Genomic DNA, 21,885 nt, shown 5'->3' with positions numbered 1-21,885 from the left:
ATTTATGGTCTCCCTAATTCCCTCCCCTGCTTCTCTTGATATAGGATATTGTTTCACCCTCGGCAGTATTGCACCTGGCTTGAGTTTTATTTTTATTGCTGTCACCTCATGCAGTAGTCCTACATCGTGGGGTCAGGTGGTCCAAATTTCAGGTGCTACTTTTGCCATGTCTTCCTCAAATATAGTCAGGGGGGCCTTAATGCTAGCCATCAGTGGGTTATGTACCTCTCTGTACTGGATCATAATATCACATGGTATGCTTATTTCCATTATTATTTCTCCATCATTCTCACCATCAGTGAATAATTCCTCGTCTGTTATATCTCATAGCATTATGTTTGGATCTATGCATAACACAGTTCTGCACTCGCACCCATGCGTGTCCAGTCCTATGACCACAATACGTTTGCTGGATACTTGAACTGCCTCGGTGTCTATGGACATTATCGTGCCTGGCACGACGTCTGTGTGTGCAATTGGGCGGAATATGAAATCTGATGGTGTTCTCCATTCTTTTCTCGTTATCTCTGGCACCGCTCGTGCTAATACCTTGATGCCATAAATAAACATGCTTATATCAATGGGCATTCCTCGCACCACAACTTCGCTCATTACTGTGCTGATCATCAACATGGCTTGTACTGGGCATACTCCTGGTGTTGAACACACTATTCCTCGTTCTGTAAACGAGATGGTCATATTTAATTTGCTTAACAAATCTCTCCCCAGCAAATTGATTGGCGCGTCTTCGTGATACAGTAAGGGTACGCGCACAGTTTTTCCCTCCACCGTCATATCAAGATCTTTAGTGTAAGGAACTTTTAAAATAGCCCCAGAGAACCCCTGCGTCTCTAATTTCCTGCCAGAGAGCGGAAACCACCCTTCCATAAGACATGATTTCTCCGCTCCTGAGTCTACCATAAAGATAAACTGCTTATTTCCTATCTCTGCCCCCACTAGTGGTTCCTCTTCTGCACATAGGGTGGTGGATAGGACTGAACACGCAAGTGTTCCCTGTGGGCTGTCTTAATCCGAATGTCTTTCTTGCCCTGACACTGAGAAGACATTGTCTCCAATCACGGTCACGCCACGGTATGGTGCGGGCGCACCATTTGCAGATGTTGCATAGCAATTATTGTTTGCGCTTCCCACTGCATTTTGTCTTGCCATAGGTTGTGGTGGTGGTTGCTGTCCTTGCTACACCTGAGGTTCGTTATAGCATTGGTCTTTCTGTCTCCCACTTCCCATCGGTAGTCCATAGGGGCTACCTGGGTGTGGGCACCCCCAACCTTGTTCGTTCTCCATGGGCTGTTGCCCCTGGAAATACCCTGAAGGCTGAATTCTCAATCTCTGGAGTAGTGTCCCCATCTCCCACAGTTCCAGCATGACCCTTGTGGTCCGCCTCTCAATCCCAGACCACCGAATCCTCAATTTCCTATACCTCCAAACCCCCCTCTCTGGCGACGGTACCCACCTCTTCCTCTTGCTGGTCTTTATTGCCACTGTTGACCACCGTATTGCTCTTCTCCGTTCCACTGCCCTTGTCCTCCTGTGGCCCGCAGTGCCGCTATTGTTGCTGGTCTGTGTCCCGCTCCTTCGTCCCCCTCGTTTTCTCGGTCTGTGGCTGCGCTGGCGTTGACGGCAGCGACCTTCACTAATTTGTTCTGTACCAGCTTCGCTTCGTCTGCCAGCCTTTTTTGTGCTATCTCCTTTTCTCTCTCTTTGATCCTCCTGCAGTGGTTCACAATTATACTCTGTATTTCAGGCCAGCCCTTGGCTTCTATCCCAGCTATTTTGTCCAATGCACCTCCTTCGGGAGCCCCTTTTTAATGATAAAATAAAACAAGGCGGTGGACTGGTTCCACGCCGTGCCAGTTTCGCTTCTCCATAAATCCTGCACCCGCAGTATGAATTGCATAGGATCCTCGTTCTCCTCCATTGTGCACTGCATCACTAAATGTAAATCTGGAATATCAGGAAACGTGCGCCTCAATGCATCCCATACTTGTGCTCGAACGTTATTGAACGCTGATCCATCGTGGCGGTCACAACTCATCGTGACTCCGGGGAATCCGGCCTTTTCCCACACTGCGTCTGCTTGGTCACCAATTGCTAACACTAATAAGCTCTTCACATCCCCTATCGCTAGCGGCACTCCTGCTGTGTTTTTCTCAAAGGCATGTATCCATTTCCCAGCCCCTCCCGATAGTGGTCGGAGGACCTTTAACAAGTTGTTTTTATCCATTTGAGCCCATGGAATGTAGTGTGGCCTAACTGCTCCTTTATGTATCAATGGCATTTGTAACTTGCGTTTCTTTCCTACCTTACTTACCGCACCTTTCTTTATTTTACTTACCATCATATTTCCCCCTCGCTGTCTTAGTCTACCCTGCCATAGTGGTGGCATGGTGTATCTGGGTACCGGCGGTTTGGCAGTGGGGACCCGGTCTCGGCAGCTGCCTCTTCACATTCGTCTAAGTCACTCCACACCTCTTCTATTTCTGATCCTTGCTCATTGTTCCCTTCACATCCTTCTCCTCTCTCACTTTCTGGGGTGGGTGGGCGTATAATCCTCACGGGTTTGTCATTTAGATGGAACAGGAACTCCCCTGACCGCCACTCTTTCTCTTGCCCTTGTGGTATGCGTGTTCCTTGTGACGATACTGATCGCGCTGGCTCTGAGATCGCTTGCGCCAGTTCCCCTGCTGTGTTCAATGTTGGCGTTAGATCTGCTATGGATAATAGTGGCACCTCTCCTCCCCCTGGCAGCATTTGGCCTCTATCGCACAATGCTCTTAGCCGTGTTATTTCCATCTGTGCATGCGCTAGCTGGCGGTCTAATTCTCCAGTTAAGTGTGGCAAATTCATGGGGGGTGCGCTTGTTGGGCCATACAAACCTCCTTTATCATAGGGTGGTGGGTGCGGGAGTGGGACATGCTGGTATGTACAGGGGCTCACTGTATCCTACTGCTGGCTTTGACATTAAAGGATATATTTTGGTTGTATTGCCTTCAGCTGTAGTGGTAGTGCACTCGCCCTTTGGCGTTCCGCTTACCTCTTCCTGCGTTTTCTGTGTTTCGTTCGTTTTTTCTTTATTTACCTCTGCTGTAGGCGTAACCTCTTCAGACATTCGCCACAAGTCTAGTACTTCCCTTCTATTTTGTAGTTGTTTCCCCTTATACCTTGCTAACAAGTGTGTGGATACTAAATCTAATACTCTTTTGTTGAATGACTCACCTTCTGGCCAAATTGGCGTCACACTGTCCCCTTTTATCTCCGTCAACCATTGGTTGTGGTATTTTTGTATTTTCTCACTGTATAACGGAAGATGCTGACAAATATGTGCTAGTGGTGTTATTCCCCCCATGACGATGTGTTTCCTTTCCTCCCTTTGTCTGTACTTACCTTTCGACCTTCCTTTCCCCTTAATCGCTTCTTCACCAGTATTTTTTCCTTCTAGTTGGATAATACACCACGAGTCTTCTCAGTTACTTGTAATTTGTATGCACATATATGTATCAAGATAAATATATCAATCACTTTTCAACGTTAACCTTATAGTTGTTGCATGTTCAAATTCAACAGTTCATTTTTGCATATTTTGCCATTTTAACCACAAATTAATCACAGTACTTGGATATCCTTGACGAAAAAAAATAGACAGAACGCAAAAGCACATATAACACTTATCATGCACATGCACTGCCTGCGCGCGTTTTCTCCCCGTTTGCTCTTTTTTCCACCCCTTTCCCGTTTCGCCTACTCTTCTCATTCACTCCCCACCTCTTACACCCTCTAACTCTTTTCCAAGAATCCTTTCGTACCCAGAAAAAGAATGTTCTAAATAACTACTCCGAGCCTATTCAATATACAAGACTCCTACTATTTTCTCTGTATCTTCACTTATTTATTCTGCACTGGACGAGACAATGCTTCGGGGCATTGCCTTCTACCCCGTTCGGGCTAGGATGCCACTTCTCTTTTTTCTCTTCACTTCTTACAAAACCTAATGGCTATAAAGGACGGATCAGAAAAGCCTCATCATCACTCACACAGGCCCTACTCTTCCCTATTACCTGTTACCACCTGTTTCCCCTATTTTCCCCTTACCTTTCCTTCGTAACCTTTGCAACCAGCACTCACGTGTTCAGTCAGGTGACCCGAGGGTCGCCGCTCGCAGTCCGACCCCAGCCAGGCTCGCACCCCAACCAAGCCGTGGCCCGCCTCGGCGAGCAGCTTTTCAGTCGGGTATTCGTCAACCGGGAACCCTTGACCCTTCTTCGTAGTGCGCACAGCCTGGTCGGCCGCAGAGGCGATGGCTTTGCTGGGGGCATCCCGGATCTCGCTACTGGCCTCGATGCACCTCTCCGATCACGTTGCAGGCGGTCACCAAATGTTTGTGCCCTCCCTGACTCTACGTGTAAAAATGAATAAAACAGACACTCCCTGGACAGGGAATGAGGCACAAAAGAGCAGGCTGCGAGAGTTCAAGGAAAAGTTTATCTAGATCTCTGAGAGCGCTCTGACCACATCAAGTTTACAACACATTTATATAGTACATTGACATCTTTAACATACGATGCTACGTTTGACCTGGATTGGTCAGCCAGGGTGGTGTCTTCGGTGTGGGCATCATCTCTTCCTCCGGGTTGGTTGCTTGGTTGGCGGGAGGATTGACCTCAGACATCTGTGCTCCGGATGGGTGAAGGTCAGGTCGCTGTGAAACATGGTGGTCACTATCTAAGCTAAGCTAAGAAAACACATTCTGAGTAATGCATGCACTAAATAATAGTTGATCAAAAGACCCTCAGTAGTGTATCATGTCATTGTACAAATCACTCAAGAGTTTATATCATCTACAACGTTTGGGTTATATAGGTACAGGTTTATGGGCATTGACCACTATAATACTGTCATTGAACTATAGGGTTAGTCTCACAAGAATCTCAGGTATGTGGCACCTGGTAGTATTGGGCACGATATACTGCAGCAGGGGTCTAATGTTAGTTGGGGGTCTGTTGGGTGGGCTTCATAACATGGTTGGCAGTCTGGCACATGAAAGGAATGCCTTGCAAAGACACAGGGTTAGAATGGCAATAAGTTTCAACTGGCGAGGGTAAGAGGGCAAGGACACTTTTGTGGAGATGGACGAGCTATGTGCTTGGCTCATGTTGGTTCACATGCAGGACAGTGATCTCAGAGGAAAAGGGATGTGCTACATTTATTATTTGTTGCAAGCATCTCTGGCTTCAGCGTGAGAATGGAGCTGCAGAGTTTTCCAGTTGGAGTGGGGACGAGGGTGGGGCCCATGTGCTCCGAGCTACTGCGGCGGGCAAAAGGGAGAGATGCATTTTGTACTATCGCAGTAAGGCCTGGTTACCAAGATGGAGTCGAAAGGGAGTACAAAAAATAGATGCCCAGTGTCCTGCTTGGTGGTCCCATCTACGCGAATGTAACCCAAAGTTAACATTGCATAAGGGCGAGGGGCGTACCCATCACTAGAGGCACTTGGTCCGAGTTTTGTACTGAGAAGTGATGGTAGAGAGGGGCCCATTGGCCCCTCGCTCCCACACAATCCTAAACAGTTCTTTGTTGTCAGACTTAGCATAAAGTATCTGAGTGTTATGGTAAATCTTTTTTGCGGCCGTGAGTTCGGATCTATAGGCCTTGGCCGAGGATTTATATGCATCTAGAGTGAGGAGGTTGGGATTGGCTTTCCATTGATGAAAAAGCTTGGCCGTGGCCGATTTGGACTTTTGAAGGTCCTTGCTAAACCAAGAATTACTTCTGTTGGGGCCAAGCGACTTTCTAGACTTGGCAGGAGCTAAGGACTGAGAAATGGAGGCTAGGTTAGCCGTAAGAGTGGAGGACATATCTGATAAGGTGGTATGTTCCAGAAAGTTAGTTGCAGAGTTAAGAAGAGGTCCAATTTTGTCCTCAGTGATGTGTTTGAAGTTGCGCGTAATAATGAAGTTGGGCTTATGAAGTTTGGGTTTAACTGGGAAAGGGACCCTTATGGAGAAGTGAACAAATGAATGGTCCGACCAAGGACAATGTTTAATTTGGATGTCATGACAGGGAGTGTTGACTGAAGCAACCCAGTCCAGAGTATGGCCTGATTTATGGGTAGGCTCGTAAATTTGGTTTTCAAAGCCTAAGTCAAAGAGGGTTTCCTCTAGTTCTGCGGACAAAGGGTCATCTTTATGGCCTAGCCAGTGGTTCATGTCTCCAAGGAGAATGAACCGGGTGTTAGGTTTAAGGAGTGAAAGCAGGTAATTAGAAAGGGAGGCAGTAAAGTTGCGTGTAGATGAGGGCGGGCGATAGACAAGAAGAAAATTTACTGTCGATTCCGCGTTCATACGCATTTTAATGTGCACAGATTCCACCCCTTCAAAGTTTGGGTTTTGGACTGCCCAGGTAGATTAGGTATCTTTAAGAATAAATGCTACCCCCCGCCTCTCCCTATAACACGGTCGTGGCGGGACATGGTATAGCCTGTTGGAATCGCTATGAAAGGGGCCCCTAGGGGTCCCTTACGTCTATGGAAACAAGGCGAGTCACCACACAAGATAGATACGCCAGACATGAGGTTGTATTCCCAAAGCTAGGGTTTATTGCAAAGCAAATAGTCTCAGTTGGCCAACTCGGTCTCACGCCCTGCGATGTGTATCTCTAGACCTCGAGGGACGCAAGAGAGTGAATTACGTACATCAGCTACCTATATACAAAATGCATATCATACAATCAGCTATGACATGTTTAACACCCCCCTTTATTGGGTTTCTTTGAACTCTGTGTGATGATGGACACTTTCGACAATTATGACACCTTCAAATATCTATTCTAGTAACAATATGCAATTTGCAAGTGCGGAGGCATCTTTCAGTTGTTGAACAGAACACAGTGCTTCTGTTCTTGGAAGCGAGCTACATACGGGGGAAGAGTTGCATTCCAGACCTTGCTATCAATGAGGTGCTATTCGTGTCCTGGGAGCCAACACGCTATAACAGGGCTCAGTAAAGGGGGGGCCGTAAAAAGAACATAATTCAAGCCTTTAGCTGCTTTATTCTAAATATATTCTACCATATAACAAGACTGGCTGGCAGCTGCGAAATTATTAAATGCCCTGCAGCTCTGCTTCAAGGCTACATTCGGGAGGGAGCAGGGCATTCTTTCCTGGCGCTGCCTACCTTGTGTTTCAACAAACTCTTGTTATCCTCGCGGCCCTGCGTCCTTGTCCTTTCACGTTCAGACAACAATGTTTTACAGTCGAGCAGTGTAAGCAGAAAATGTACTGAGAAGCAATAAGAACAGAAAGCAATGAGCAATGGTTAGAAAACAAAATGGCGATCCTTGTTACATCAAAATGGCCGTTCATTGGCAAACTCGGAAACCTATATGTCTGTCATATCGTGCATGAGACGGTTGGCCCACGGCCACCAAAATACGTTTGCCATCCCATATGAGAGGTATCCATTTTTCTAGACTGACAGCTAGGTTGAGGGATGGACCGGCAGTTAAAGCACATAGGTCAAGGTCATTATCCGTAATATAATGATTAACTTCCGACGCATGTTTGATGAGGGTTTGGGTATTGAGTAATAAGCACTGGAGTGTCCAAATTGGAGGAGTATGATTACCCACTGGGTGGCTAATGGGAGAGTCTAACAGGTTTGGAATCAGAGAGGAAAGAGTAGCTAAGGGGGTAGAGGACGAATGAGAGGATAGATCTTCAGGTTGTGGGTTGGGAGGAGTGAGCACTGGAGATGAGGGCAGACTCTTATTAAGCTCTAGGGAGCCGTTACAGAGATGCGTGGCTGGTGGACTTGTGTTATGCAGTGTGCCAATTATAGGGCCCACAGGGTAAGAGTTATGACATTCTGCATTTATGTCCATCGCAGGGGTGTCCCACTGAGAGGAGGAGTTTACTACCTCGGAGTAAGGTTACGTGGACGGTGTGTTGGCAGAGTTCAATAGAGAAGGGCCATCATGGGTGGGTATAGTAGGGCTTTGCATGTGAAGCGAGGATGTGATTATGTTAGCGTTAGGAACCAGGAAAGGCGGACTTACTACAGTAGTCGTTTGCAGTGGCGGCTGGTGACTTTGAAAGCTGGTGGGGCGTACATTTCTCCGGGAGAATTTTGAAGTGAGCGAGCGAGCCCCACCCACATCAATGTAAATTGGCTTCTAAAGTGTGCAATTTACTGTCCAAACCCACAGAAATATGACATAAAAGCATTAGGTTTTATATACTAATAATGGTACATTATTCTTTCGTGTGCAGGTGTGATGGTGTATTTTACAGCAGTTTGTATTGAGAATACCTGGTACTATGGTGTATGTATAAAGACATTCATTATATAGATATCCAGTAATGATGGAAAAATATAATTTTGTCATGCTGTTACTGGCATTCATATGCCTTCATCCTGATCTGCTGTGCTGGCCAAACTTAATTCTCTAATGTCTTATATTGAGAACACAGATTTTTCATCAGGGCCATACTAAGTCACAGATAATCCCCCCCTACACAGTGGTGTAGCGACCATTGGGCAGATTGGGCTTTAGTGTCCCCACCTTGAAATGTTGGGGAACAGGAGACAGTTCATTCTAACAGCAGTCCTTAAGTGTCTGGTTTCAGACGTGAAGGAGAGAGTTAACTGCTTGTAACATTGAAGATGCACCAGAATAGTCTCATAAGAATGTATAAAGAAGTTAGATGCTCCCACACAAGTAAGTTTGCCCGTCTCCCAAACTCTCTGAAGTTACCTCCTCTCCCTACATTTGAAGGATTAGCCCCCTGCCCACCGAAATGTGTTGCCTTATATATTAAACAAAACATAGGCCCTGTTAGCAAAGGCTGTTCTGTTCCACCATGCCTCCCAGTGTCAAATGACAAAAGTGGTGAGGTTTAAAATAAAACTGCCTTTGATGTTGAAATGCAATTAGGTAAAACAGCCCAATTAAAGCACTACAGGATGCAGGAAGGAGGGCAGCATAATATTCTCAGCATCTGGTGTTGTCTGTCCTGTTTGTAGGAGGGTTTTCTCACCTTGACTAATGACCAATGACCAGCCTGGTCCCATGGCTTGCTGTCCTCGACATGTTAGGCCCCAGTGGGACAAGGAGGTGTCATTCATCCTTGAGGTACTGGGCTTCACCCCAAGCACCAGTGTGTCCCCTTGTTACTGCTATCGTGTTGGGGGGGGTCTAACACTTGAAATTGGCTGCTTTGGTTTAACACAGCTGTGATAAACCCAGCAGGTGACCAGTGTTCCTCCAGAATGGGTCAGTGATTTACCCTCAATGAGCATACATGCACGGGAAGCATATTCCGGGAGAGTGAAATTGTGTTTTCAATGGATTTCCACTCCAGTAACCGTGGTAAATTAGCAAAACCCCAAAGGCCCGGCCATGTTTGGAAGTGTGCATTAAATGCGGAAAAATTTGAAGTTGCATAAATTATGTAACCGAACAAAACGTGAGGTAATTCTGAAGGACGGGCAGCTCGTCTTAACAATATAAAAAATGCTATAAAAACACCCCGAGCCCCCATCAGTGTCTAAAATACATTGCATGTGACCAGAACCAAAAGTCCCCCAGTAGCTATTTTACAGCGGTTTAACCACAATACGTTGGTGGGAGGGGATGCATTACAGCTCCTTAAAGGCAGAAAACCCCATCACCCAATAATACACAGACAACTACCACTCTTAAAGGCAATAATAATGGAAGGAAGAGAGGTCAGGGTCAAAATACAAGGTTAACTGTTTACCCTCTTGCTAGAGCAGGTTCGTTTGTGGCATTCATTAAGTGGTATCTAGGCACAGTAGTTGCCATTCCTTACGGGTTGCTGTGCTTTGCACCTTCGTAACTTAACCCATAACTTATAAAGGCAGAATCCAGCGGGTGGCAAGAGGCTCTGCGCAGCTGCAGTTGGGTGTGGGCTGGCCATTAAAGGGGACTTGGTGGCAGGAGGCCTGAAAGGTGATAAAATGGCCATACACAGCATGCATGCAAAAAAAGGGAAGTAAAAGTGAGAAATGGGATGAGGGGGCAAATACATCAGTGAGACTGATTATCATATCCTTAAACCAGCAGCAGAGCAGTGATCTTAGTGTGCAACGCGTAGTGAGTGACAAGCTAAGAGGTGCTATAAACATGCACCTTTTGAAGCCTGCTAACTCTCTGTCTGACCTTCCTTAAACAATGCCATTTTTGCAACTTTTGCAATACAAAATGAAAGAATTAAAAACAATTGTTTTACCTGTGTTGTATGTTAACCTTGTCTGATTGAACGCGGTCTGTTGCAAAAGTATTAACCGGGTTAGATCCCTAAATAGAACATACATTTGAATTAAGTGCGGTGAATCTTCGATCATTCCTTTCCTTTCCAAATTCTCATGTCTGCATTTGCTAATATTTATAAGTGAGCAGTCTCATGAAAAGTGGAACATTCAAAAATGCGCGTCATCAACTGTTTATGAACAGATTGTATATAAAATACCGCCTGTGTATTATTGATTTTGAAAAGTGCCACAAATTGGAGGCAAATGTATTTAGGTTTGTGACTCCAATACTTGGGGAATAAAGACAAAAGCGTGCTTTACTGTTTCCCCTCAATAAATACGTGCGTATATGCTAACTACATGATGCTAGCTGAGGTGCCTTGCTCATTAAGCACGAATTTTGCCAAAAATTAATTGTGCTCGTAATGCGAGCGCTCATAAATATACTTTTTACATGCTGACTTTAAAAATGCCACATTTTCAAAGTGCGCGCGTTTAAATTTTGCCAAAAATTAGAGGCACTACAGTACAGACTGGGCACACTGTACCAAACCGTATGCCACATCTGTCACGCTGGCAGTGAGAACCAAGCGTTGGTGCGGGGCCTACCTGGCCTTACCAGCGTCGGCGACACACTTAACATCACAACTAGGCCCTGCATTCCCAGTGCATGGCTTGGACAGTCCTGGGAGCACCATGCGGAAGTCTCCTTCTCATTCACACAGACACACGCTTACCAGCCTGGCTGTGTACGAGATGCGGGCCCTCTGCTGTTCTCTGCGCAGCTCAGAAGTCTTCTACTTCTACAGTCAACAACAACTCGGCAGGAACTGAGAAGGGGGCCCCGGATACAAGCGTGCGCCCATCATCCCACCCACAAACATGAATGTCATTGGCTGACAAACAGCCAATGCCATTCCAATAAATTCCTTGTTGCTATGCCAAGTTACAGTGGGTGTCAGATCCTGACACTGGTGCGTTGTTTGCGCACAGATCAATACTGGCGGGCCCACCTCTCTAGCGCCCCGCCAGCATCTTATATTCCATGAAGCCACGTAAAATCCGCGGAGCTACGAGCTCCACGCATTTTACATTGAAAAAAGCTGCGGAAAATGGGACGCGCCCCTGCTCTGTCAGTGTGGCAGGCCCAGCAGCCATGAAGACAGCACATCAACATTAGACCGGCTGGCAGATTCATTATTTAATCATTTCATTTGCTGCCACGCTGTGCAAAAATTATGCAGAGCAGAAGGCGAAGATCAGAGAAATTGTGTGAACACTGTTCTCTTCTCTGCAGATTCTGCACACTTCCTTGGTGTTGTGGGGGCTATGGGTGGGGGGTGGCGCCCCCCGCCCTATTAAAGCGGCCGCCACTGGTCGTTTGTGGCACAGGTTTGGATTTCAGTAAGATATTTCTTGCTGCCATGACTTCAGGAAGCCCCATAGTGTGCTGTAGATGGCACAACTCCTCTAAACGCCGACACGTCCGGCCATGGACCCGCACAGACCGGCTGGTCTCCTTCGCGTCAGCGCTTTTGTGCCGATTTTAATATTAAGTAGCTAAATGAACTACAGGACCGATGGGAAACGTAGTTTCCCTATATCAGTGCGTGCAGGACGAAATTTTCCTGCTTCAAATCGCACTGTGCTGGCTAAATACGTGAAAGTAAACAAGCTGAGACAAAATGCCGATTAATCCCAAATATTCAAAACCCTTTCTTGGATTAATGGCACGGGGAGGAAAGGCATGCTATGGCCATCGTATCCATTTCTGGGCACAGGAACCTGAACAAATTTTAGGTATCTTTGCAATCGCTGGAGAGGCAAAGAGGTCCAATATCATGGTCCCATATTTCATGGATACGCTGAGGAAAACTTCCTGCTGGATTTTCCACTCTGCAGAAGGAACTACTCTGCTCAATTCACCCAATTATAACTATTTATAACGATTCAATCCGGAATTCTCTGTGCTCCTGATGTGCACTGGATCGAGGGACAAGAGGTCCACCCCTGGCCACATGCCCAGATCTTTCAGCAGATGTCCCAGGGCTTTGGAGCAAGGTCCCCCCTTCCTTTATGCATTTTCCACCTGAAGTAACACAGACTTGAATTGAAGTAACCTGGTGAAGAACTGTAGGGCCCGAGAAGTTTGCCGCCAGCTCTCTCCAAATTGGCCATTGCTCTTGATCTTTTACCACTGCTCTCCAACCCATCTGGTGCCAGCTGGGAGAAGAGCCAGCCTGCCCTCCACCCTGCTCTGTGTCCATGGAGAAAGCACAAAGATGCCACAACTTGGGCCCCGTTGGTAGTTAGAATGTTTGGCAAAAGCTGACACAAAGGAAATCCTTAGAGAGGAATGTCCAACTGTAACCACCATTGCAAATTGTATTTCAGTCTCAGAGGGACCAGGGCCTCAAAGTCCTGAGAATCGCCCGTCCCATTCTTGTGCAGATGTGACAATAAGGGCCCCAGATGCAAATGCATCCATAGAACCCCCCCGAAAATGCACATATGCCCCAGCATCTGCAGGAACTCTCTCACCATCCCCAGGGTCTGACAGGAGGTCTTTCAGGGCCTCTTGCAACCTGACTGCCTTGTCTTCTAGGAACACTACTTTCTCTCTTGCTCTGCACAATCTCGCAGCGTTGAACTTGCGATCTTGGGAGGGAAGAAGCGGAGACTTCCGTCTGTTAATTGCAAACCCTGGTGACTCCAGAGTCCTGCATGTCAGGTGCACATTGTGTGAAAATAGGTCTTGTGGCAATGCTTTGACAAGCCCAGTCATCCAGAAAGGGGAATACCCAAATTCCTTTCTGATGGAGCAAGGTTACTATCGGCCCAGTGCCTTCGTAAATACCTAGGGATCCAAATTCTACCGGAAAGATGGGTGTGGGCTCTGATCTGATAAAGCCTCCTCCCCGCAGCACATTTCAGGATGTGGGGTTTAATCAAAGTCCCCAAACAAACCAAATTGAAAGGCCCACAGAAAATATAACCTGCCAGCCTTCCAAAACCCATCACACTGTAAATAGACCTATTAAGGCAGACTATGTGGGTGTCATACTGACGTTTTTAGTTTTTAATTTCTTTATTGTTGGTTGAGAAAACGCAACCTTCAATAATACATAATAAACAAAATACATTTCATTAAAAGAATTTCATCTCACATTGACAAACCTAAAAACCAACACGTCGGGTGTTTACATACAAAATTTAATTTCTCGTCAAATATAAAAAAAAGTACAAAACATACAAATTCATAAAAAATCATCCTAAAACCTCTTCTAAATTCAGTGCTCTAATAAAATATGTGACTCCAATAACTGTGGAAGTAGTCCTCCCCGTCAAGCAAGTATGTCAAATCACATCATTTCTAATCTGGTGGTCATGTGAAATAACTATCCTAGATGAACCCTACACCAGTTGCTCAAAGCAATACAGTCCATTGCCCAAAGTTTGCTGGTCTCCAACACACCTATTTTTTTTTACAGAATTTGCAAAGACACAAATTTGCTAGAATCTTGTAGTATCTCATCAAAATGTGTCTGGAGCGCAATAGATTCCTGCAAAAGCGAGTGAAAAGTGCACAGGTATATACTTAGGAAGGGGGCTAACACGCTCCTCCTTTTATAATAATTCCTTAAAGATTCCAACGATGGATAAGAGTGGAACCTTTCTGCAGTTGAAATCTAGAGAAAGCTGCAAAAAATGTAATCAGAGGGCAGATTGGAAAGACACATGACATTGTTGGCTGAGAGATAAGTGCAGCATTTTCACTGAATCTGCCACCCATCAAAAGGTGGTGCACTGTGACCACTCGGACCCACTTTTCAGCATAAAAAAGAACAGCAGATAATTACAAATATATTTTATAAATGGGTGAAATAAATAGCCTTGTACTTTCAGTGTTCATATTTTACAAAACAATGCTGTGTGAACAGAAAGAACACATCCACTGATGCAAAAGCAAAGAGAAGCAGGATCAGTAAAACACACAGTATGTCAAAGAATAAAAGCTGATGTTAGAAAAGGCAATGTGTGAGTTCATTCAACCAAGGACAATCAGTGGGTCTCTGGCCAGAATTTGCAAATGGCTTCCCCCCACTGCAAGCCTGTTGGCCTCTGAATCTGGAAAGGGAATTCCCTTGAAGATCTTGCATCCCAGCCATTTGCAACTACAATAAAGTGTAGCCTGCCCTTAATGGTGTTCAAAGCAAATTTCCCCCATGGCAGGACCTGTTGTCTCTGAAGGCTCATTACTTTGCAGGACAGATAGCCTTGCCAGAGCGTGACTGGAATGTAGCGAGGATCTGCAGCGGGAGACCGCTGTGTAGCCGATGCATCCCAACTATTTACAATACTGCAGCCCACCAATTCAAACAACAAAGAAGCTAATGTCGTTTACCCTGGCTTTAAAAAACACCGTCCAGGAGGCTATAGTCAAATGCTGGCCAAGAATGGAAACTTTATGTTTAACCTAGCTAGTCAGCCCTTGGCTGTGCAGGCTGTTTGTTTTTTTGGTAATTAGCAAATTATATTTTCCCAACCAACTGAACATTTGGGTCATCACTTTAGCGCACCTATTCCTTTTAGGACCCCTGTTGGGTTGGTTTATTTCACGGCTGGTGTATTGGTGTTGGACTATTGATTGTTCATAAACTACTTGATGTATGAGATGGCAGATGCTGACAACCTGTTTTTCACAGAGGTGCAGATAACAGGACTGACAGTAGGACCGTCATTTTTTGACAATTTGGAAGCTCCTCCCTCAGATGTTAAAACCATCTCCAGTGAGGGGCTTTTGCGATTAAAAAAGAAACAGTTCAGAACTGAAGTACATGGACATACCTTGAAAGAATATCTCAAGTCCAATACCATTCCAATGGGCTTACAAGTTCAAATGGTTCCTTGTCTATTTCTAAACGATGCACAGTATAAATTTGCCTTTAGCCAAGTAGCTATGAAATGTAGTTGGGACCTCCTTGCCCTAACAGTGATGACTGCACAAAGAGTGAGTAAGAAAATCTTGGAGGACCTGGAAACTCAAGAAACATTTCTTAATAATACTCTAATAAATGAAACTAAGAGCAAACTTGAGGCTGTAAATAAACAGATTACAGAGTTCAAAACATTGATGTCAATAAAAAAACGAATAAGCTTAATCAAGATATCGCCAACTTTAAGAAAGAAACTGTGTATCTCTATTTGGCAGACGACTTTGGACCTGATTCACAGAGCGTTTTGCAATGGGATTGCACCATTATAAAACACTTCTGTGAATCAGGCCCTTTGTGTTTCAATCCAACTGGCAAGCCAATCAGGGATTCAACTTTACAGGATGAAAAAGGAGAAAATGGGTCACCTTTTCAGATACTTCAACCAGCAATTCGGAGCGAGTATTCGGACAATCAGCCGGGTACAAGCTACAACATAAGAGGGCAGTCTTTTCAAGGAAGAGGCGGCCCATGTGGTTGCAGAACTTTTTAAAAGACACCAGAGAATCTACAAGTAGGGGCCCCACCTAATGTCACCCCCCAGGGACCTCCAACCAGATACTTCCAAACCCACAGGAGAGCATACAGGTGGTTTAATTTGTCGGCTCATGATCCGACTGAGGATGAGTTGGCAGTACTGAGGCAAGGTTTGTCCTTTGCACCCACCCAAACGACTAGCCCCTTGTTATTGAACAGTGAAGTAAAACAATTTCTCCGCAAAATATGATTAAAAACATTCTTTGCCAATAAAGTCAGACATGAGGAAATAGATATTACTTTTCTAACTGCTAAATCCTCATTCACGCCGACTGATGCTCAAACGCCCGTGGAAGTCCTTGACATCGAAAAATTAGGGCTTTCGGATTTGGATCACATTTTGACTCAACAAGTTTACAGTGCTCAACCAAATATGAGCCTTGAGGAATTCAAAGCTCTTGAATGACTTTCCAATAATCAATCTTTGTTTATCAAATGTTCTCTGTGATGTAGCTAAATATGATGAGAAAATCTATTGGCTGCTTAGGATACCAGGTCACTAGGAACTGATACAACATAACCCGGCTGAAGAGGTCAGAGCTAAGATAGGGTCAATAAGTGATTTGGTTTCCATAAAGGTTTTCTTTCTAAAAAAGGAGTATGATTTTATTAATACATCTGAAAATAGGACCTCCCTATTTTATATTTTGCCGAAAGTGCATAAAGACAGCAACAACCCACTTAGACGCCCTATTGTGTCCAGTTGCAGGTCCATCTTGTAACCCCTTTGCAAGTACATTGAGTTATTGCTAAAACCATTAGCAACCACCATCAGTACTTTCTTGTTGGAATCCAGGACATTCATTAACCTAGTGGAAAATGTTCCCTTTTGTCCTTTGACTCAATTATTAGTCACAATGGACATCGAAGCATTGTACACTAATATTGTACAGGACAAGGCATTGCACACGCTTGAAGTGATGCTAAACAGACGACCGATCCCACATAATGCACCTACAGAATATTTGGTGGCTTCTGCAGAGGTCATTTTGAAAAACAGTTTTTTCATGTTCAACGATGAGTACTTCCTTCAATGTAAAGGTACAGCAAAGGGCTGCACATTTGTCCCTAATTTAGCTATCCTGCACTATTTGAGGAACTATTTGTGCTTGATAACATGAATCCCTTTCTACATTCACTTTCTACATACCATAGATACACTGATGATATATTTTTCATTTGGACTGGCACAGTGGAGGCACTAGGTGAATTTTTAGTATAGATTAATAATCTAGACCCTGATCTACATTTTACTTGTGAACACTCACACTCCCTTCAAAAACAATAGGACACTTGAAAATGAACTTTTTTGAAAAAAATAGAGAAAGGAACACCACACTACATTTCTCAAGTCAACACCCACAAACCCTTCTCAATAATATTCCTTATGGAAAGTCTTTGTGCCTTTGTCGTAATTGTAGTCCTCTGACCAACTTCAACAAACATTGCAACATTTTTCAGAAATGTATGGCCCAAAGCAGATACCCAAAGAGAATGGTACGCCACTGCCTCAAGAGAGTTAGAAATACTGATCGACAAACCCTGTTAAGTTCAACAGTGAAAGAGAAAAAAAAATACTGAAAAATTGGTTTGTGCCACCACCTTTTGTCAATATAGCACCGCCATTCAAACTTGAAAAAATTATGTTTGTTTTTAAGAAAGGATGCAGCTTAAAACCTAAGCTAACCTGGGCTATCAGACAAGATCATAGACCCTTAGTAAGAATTAGGGATGTCTTTAACCAATCCGTGCTGGGTCACTACCCTTATACTCAGTGTATGGCATGCAAATTCTCTATGAACATGCAATCTTTTGAATACGGGAAAAGAACTTGGGACTTGCAGACATTCACCACTTGCAAGACCAAAAATGTGGTCTATGGAATTCTTTGCTCATGCAATAAAGTTAATGTGGGAAAAATATCTCGAGAAGTGCATGTCAGAATCAATGAGCACCAGTCCAAGATTCGTAATGAAGTTCAGAATGTACCAATTGTGTCATATTTTGCGGCCCTTGGACATGATGTATTGGAATTGAGATGGTTTTGTATTGAGAAAGTCCTGAGTACCACTGAAGTTGTAACAGAAAATAAACTAAATTACAAAGAACAGCTTTGGATCTTCCTGTTAAAAACGCTCAAGAATGGCCTAAATTCTGTTGAAGACTGGGACTGGGAAGGTCACACTTGAATCTTCTTCCTGCCTTCCCTTACCAGCTACCAAATTGGCATTTCTCTTCATCCGCTCCCCCCTCCCCTTCATATTTAATTATATTACCATTTTTCATTCATCCTTAAATTTGCCAGTTTGTTTGCATGGGGTGATTTATTTTCCTTTCATCCTATCTCTTGAACTGATGTGTTGCCTCACTCACATAAACCCTATCCTCAGGTTCACACCCTGACTTCCCAGCTCTTGTGGCACGCCTGCTCCCCCCCTCCGCAGGCGCAAGTTGCTGTTTGAGGCCACAGATTCCACCAGCTTTGTCCATTCCAAGATGGTGAACACCGAAACGCCTGCGATTCTCACAGCTGTGAGCCTCTTTCATTTTTTGGCACCACAGTCATTGTTGACTACTGCACCGGTCCATTTCCAGATGTATGTTGTGCCTTTTCCGTGCCCAGCTGTCAATGTACTAACCTGTGAGTACAGGGGAGTTCAGCAGTCTCCCCGGCCAAGTTTACTAGGCTGCGTTCTCTTGAATTACAGCCCATTCCTGCTCCGACAGCCAGCAGAGACACCACCCTTGTCATTTGGGCACAGCCCCTGTTAATGGGCTTGTGTTTAATTTGTTCCTTACACAGCTCACCTTCGGGCACCTTTGGCATTCACGTGTCAATACCCCGCCAAGCGGATACTTAAGTTTTTGCCTCTCGTGGCTCACTACCTGTTTCAGCAGTCTACCCTCTGTGAATTGATAATCCTTCCTGAGCGGTACACACATATTCTCTGATACTGATTTATTCCCTCTCTGCTGTTCTCCGAGTTGTGCGTACTGAAGCACCTGATATTTCCTGTTCAGGTATCTTAAATTGTCTAGTACCCCCTCTCCTCCCATTCCCATGGTTGGTACAGCACAAAGTGGTGGTGACATGTTAGCACTGTTGCATGTCCGTCCTAGCAGATGGTTTAGCAAATATTAGTGATTTATTTTAGACAGCTATAAGGCAGTGCAGTTGCCAAGTGTAATGGCTTTCACTTGAGATGTTGGTAATATTGACAATCATTATACACCTATAGCCCCACGGTGAGGCCTTGGTGAAATTTGCCTGGATTGCCTGCATGTTGTGCACTGGGTGTTGGCGGGTCTTAACATTGGTGACAATTATAGTTAATTACCCTTTTGTTCCCTTTGCACAGGCGTCCAAATTCTCCATTGGTACCTCTTGCTTCTTTTGGTCGTAAATGAATTAGACGACCCTGACTGTGAGCAAATTGAGTCTTTACCTCAGATTTGAGGTGGTTTGATATAACTAGGCAGTTTTGTTGTATATTGAATTGAAAATGTATATATGTTTGTTTTTAGATCCATTGATTCCCCTGATGAAGATATTCCAAATTATTTTTGGTCAACGTCGAAACTGGTTGTTGTTTTTTATTGTTGCAGAAAGCCAACATTGGCAAGATTGAGCCATTCCAATCATTTCCTGTCTACATTTCTAATCATATATTGCTTCTGAACAGTTTTCTTTTGGCTTTGTTGTTGTTTTATGTACAATATCCATTGATGTTTTAATGTTTTTTGTACAGAGTTATATTGAATGTATAGTTTAGCTGTGTACATAGATTGATTGAATGTGATGTATGAGTTGAATGTATTGAATTGTTGAATGAATAGTTGCAATCTGCTATTGTTTGTATTGCCTATGAAAATATTTATTTTTCATAAAAACCCAAATAAGTGTGATTGATTCTCATCTATGAGTTGAGCATTCACATGTTTCGATAATCTATTGTTCCAGATCTCAATTCTTCAGAAATTACAAGAATGGAAACTGGCCTGAAGAAAGGAGAGCTCAGATTTGCATATATATGAACATTTCCCATTAGTTCAAATGCACTATCATAACTGATGCATTTACTCAGCAACCACAAGTTATGTGTCATTTTTTAAGATCATTTCCATGTGATTTATTTGCAATAAAATGTATTCACATGCCGATTTATGGAAATGTAACAGAAAGTTCAAATGTATTTCTGCTTGCTCTGAACATTTTCTTAATTTAAGAATTGGTGGGCTGGTGTAGGGTAAAATTAGGTATTTAGAGAGTAAATTGCATGTTCATAACATTATACTTTTTGTATAAATGGCGAAACATTACCATATGCCCATGCAACATGGTGCAAACCCAGCTGTCCTTTTATTAAATCCCCCATGATTAGCTGCAGCGGAATATATATACCTTATGGCAGTTATTAGTAAATTACAAAGTTTTGCCATGAAGCTACTTTCTGGCTGTAGTTAACATTTTTTTAAAAAAGGAAATTTCAAATGGGCGTTGCAATATTCCTGTTCTAGAGTCCTAGACCAATCCTTAGACAGGGGCTGGCCTGGGGGTTGGAGAGAAATGTGGAGGACCAATCAAAGGTACGGGAATTCCTGCAGGGCACTGTGAAGACCGGTGGGGGGTCTGTACTTCCGCTCTCTATTTGGTAGAGGAGAGACACAGAGACCCCTGCCAAGATTCTCTATTGCGGTAGCAATGGACCAGCAATCAAGGCCTAGCTTCTCGGGAGGTGATGCGAGCTGGTTCTTAAGTACAGTGTAGTCCCCAAGCACCCACGAAGGAATGTTCACACACTGGGCCTCATTACGACCCAGGCGCTAATGGGTTAACGGTGCCGTAAAAGGCTGCGGTGCCGTTAACCTATTAGCGCCTAATTACAAGGTCCCTTTCCGGGACCCGACCTTAATGGCTGGTGTAGACCAGCCTTTAAAGTAGGGACCCGCAAAGGGACCTTGGTGCTAATTACGGTGCCGCAATTTGCGGCACCTTACTTAGCGCCTTCCCCATTCCCATTGAGCCCTATAGGGCAAAAATGGGAATGGGGAAGGGCCATGGAGGAAGGGAAAATTACTGCCCCGCCAACCTTGTAATGGGGTGGTAATTCCCCCTTTCTCCATGGCGGAGTCGGTAACTTACCGGCATGGACCATGGTGCTAATAGCACCATGGTCTTCCGCCAGGGTCGTAATGAGGCCCACTGTATCGGTTAAAACACAGTCTTTATATAATTAATATTCAAGGTCATATACGCAATCACGATAACTCACTGTGTACTCCGAAAATCAACAATGGTAAATATGTACAATTCTAAAGTGGTACCACTAACGTTATTAGATCTCCTTAAAGTGCATACTGTCAGAATGACACACAGATCAAAATAAAGAGGAAACCAGCAGTAGAGAGAGGAAGGAAAGCAAGCTGGTTGAGCAATTGGCAGAATACTGGTAACTACCGTTAAACACAGTTCTGTGTGGAGATCCCCCCCACCTGGGAAACCTGTAGAAGAAAGATACAAGCCCAGTCCATATATTGTTCACGCTAGACTTTCTAATAGTTCTGCAACCCCAAAGTACCTTGGCGTTGTAGCGTTCCTCGTCAGGGAAATCGACAACCCTTCTTGAGTGTCCTCCCTTTCAGGCAGGAGTCACGGGTCGTCGAATGTCCGACGGAGAACAGGTTAAGCTACGATGGTGAAGTGGCTGCGTCGTTCCTAGCAGCGCATCCTGCCAGGAAGAGGCGTGCGGGGCACCTCGGTGTTGATAGTTCTGGACCGCAAAGAGTTGAAGAACTGTGGCCCAGCAAGAGCGTTGGGTCGTTGGCGTCTCTGTGGTCTTTGGGTGGCGGGAAACCCACCGGTGGATGCTCCTCGGCGCGTCGATGGTCAGGCCTTCTTCAGCAGGATACAGCGGCGATGATGCGGACGAGAGCGTCCCTGGATCAATGAATTTCTTAGGCAACGGGAGCACAGCCGCTCCAGTCGGCGACGGCGGTCGGCAACAGAGGTGGATGACAGTCCAGGCACTTCTCCTTGGAGTTCCGCAGCAATCCCTGTATCGGGT

General features: G+C 44.7%; 1 protein-coding gene across 1 annotated transcript in view; it reads left to right on the top strand.

The window, feature by feature from the left end:
- The window catches only part of LOC138491262 (inositol polyphosphate-5-phosphatase A-like), a 705,879-nt gene extending 685,959 nt beyond the window's left edge, over window positions 1–19,920 (top strand). Inside the window, exon 16 of the mRNA XM_069617676.1 lies at window positions 19,782–19,920. The gene's annotated coding sequence lies outside the window, so the exon portion shown is untranslated. The remainder of the gene's footprint in view (window positions 1–19,781) is intronic.
- Window positions 19,921–21,885: the final 1,965 nt, after the last annotated feature.

The sequence above is a fragment of the Ambystoma mexicanum genome, chromosome 10, assembly GCF_040938575.1.
Source record: "Ambystoma mexicanum isolate Mex_15411 chromosome 10, UKY_AmexF1_1, whole genome shotgun sequence".
Taxonomy (NCBI): domain Eukaryota; kingdom Metazoa; phylum Chordata; class Amphibia; order Caudata; family Ambystomatidae; genus Ambystoma; species Ambystoma mexicanum.
This window is presented reverse-complemented; position numbering and strand designations above follow the sequence as displayed.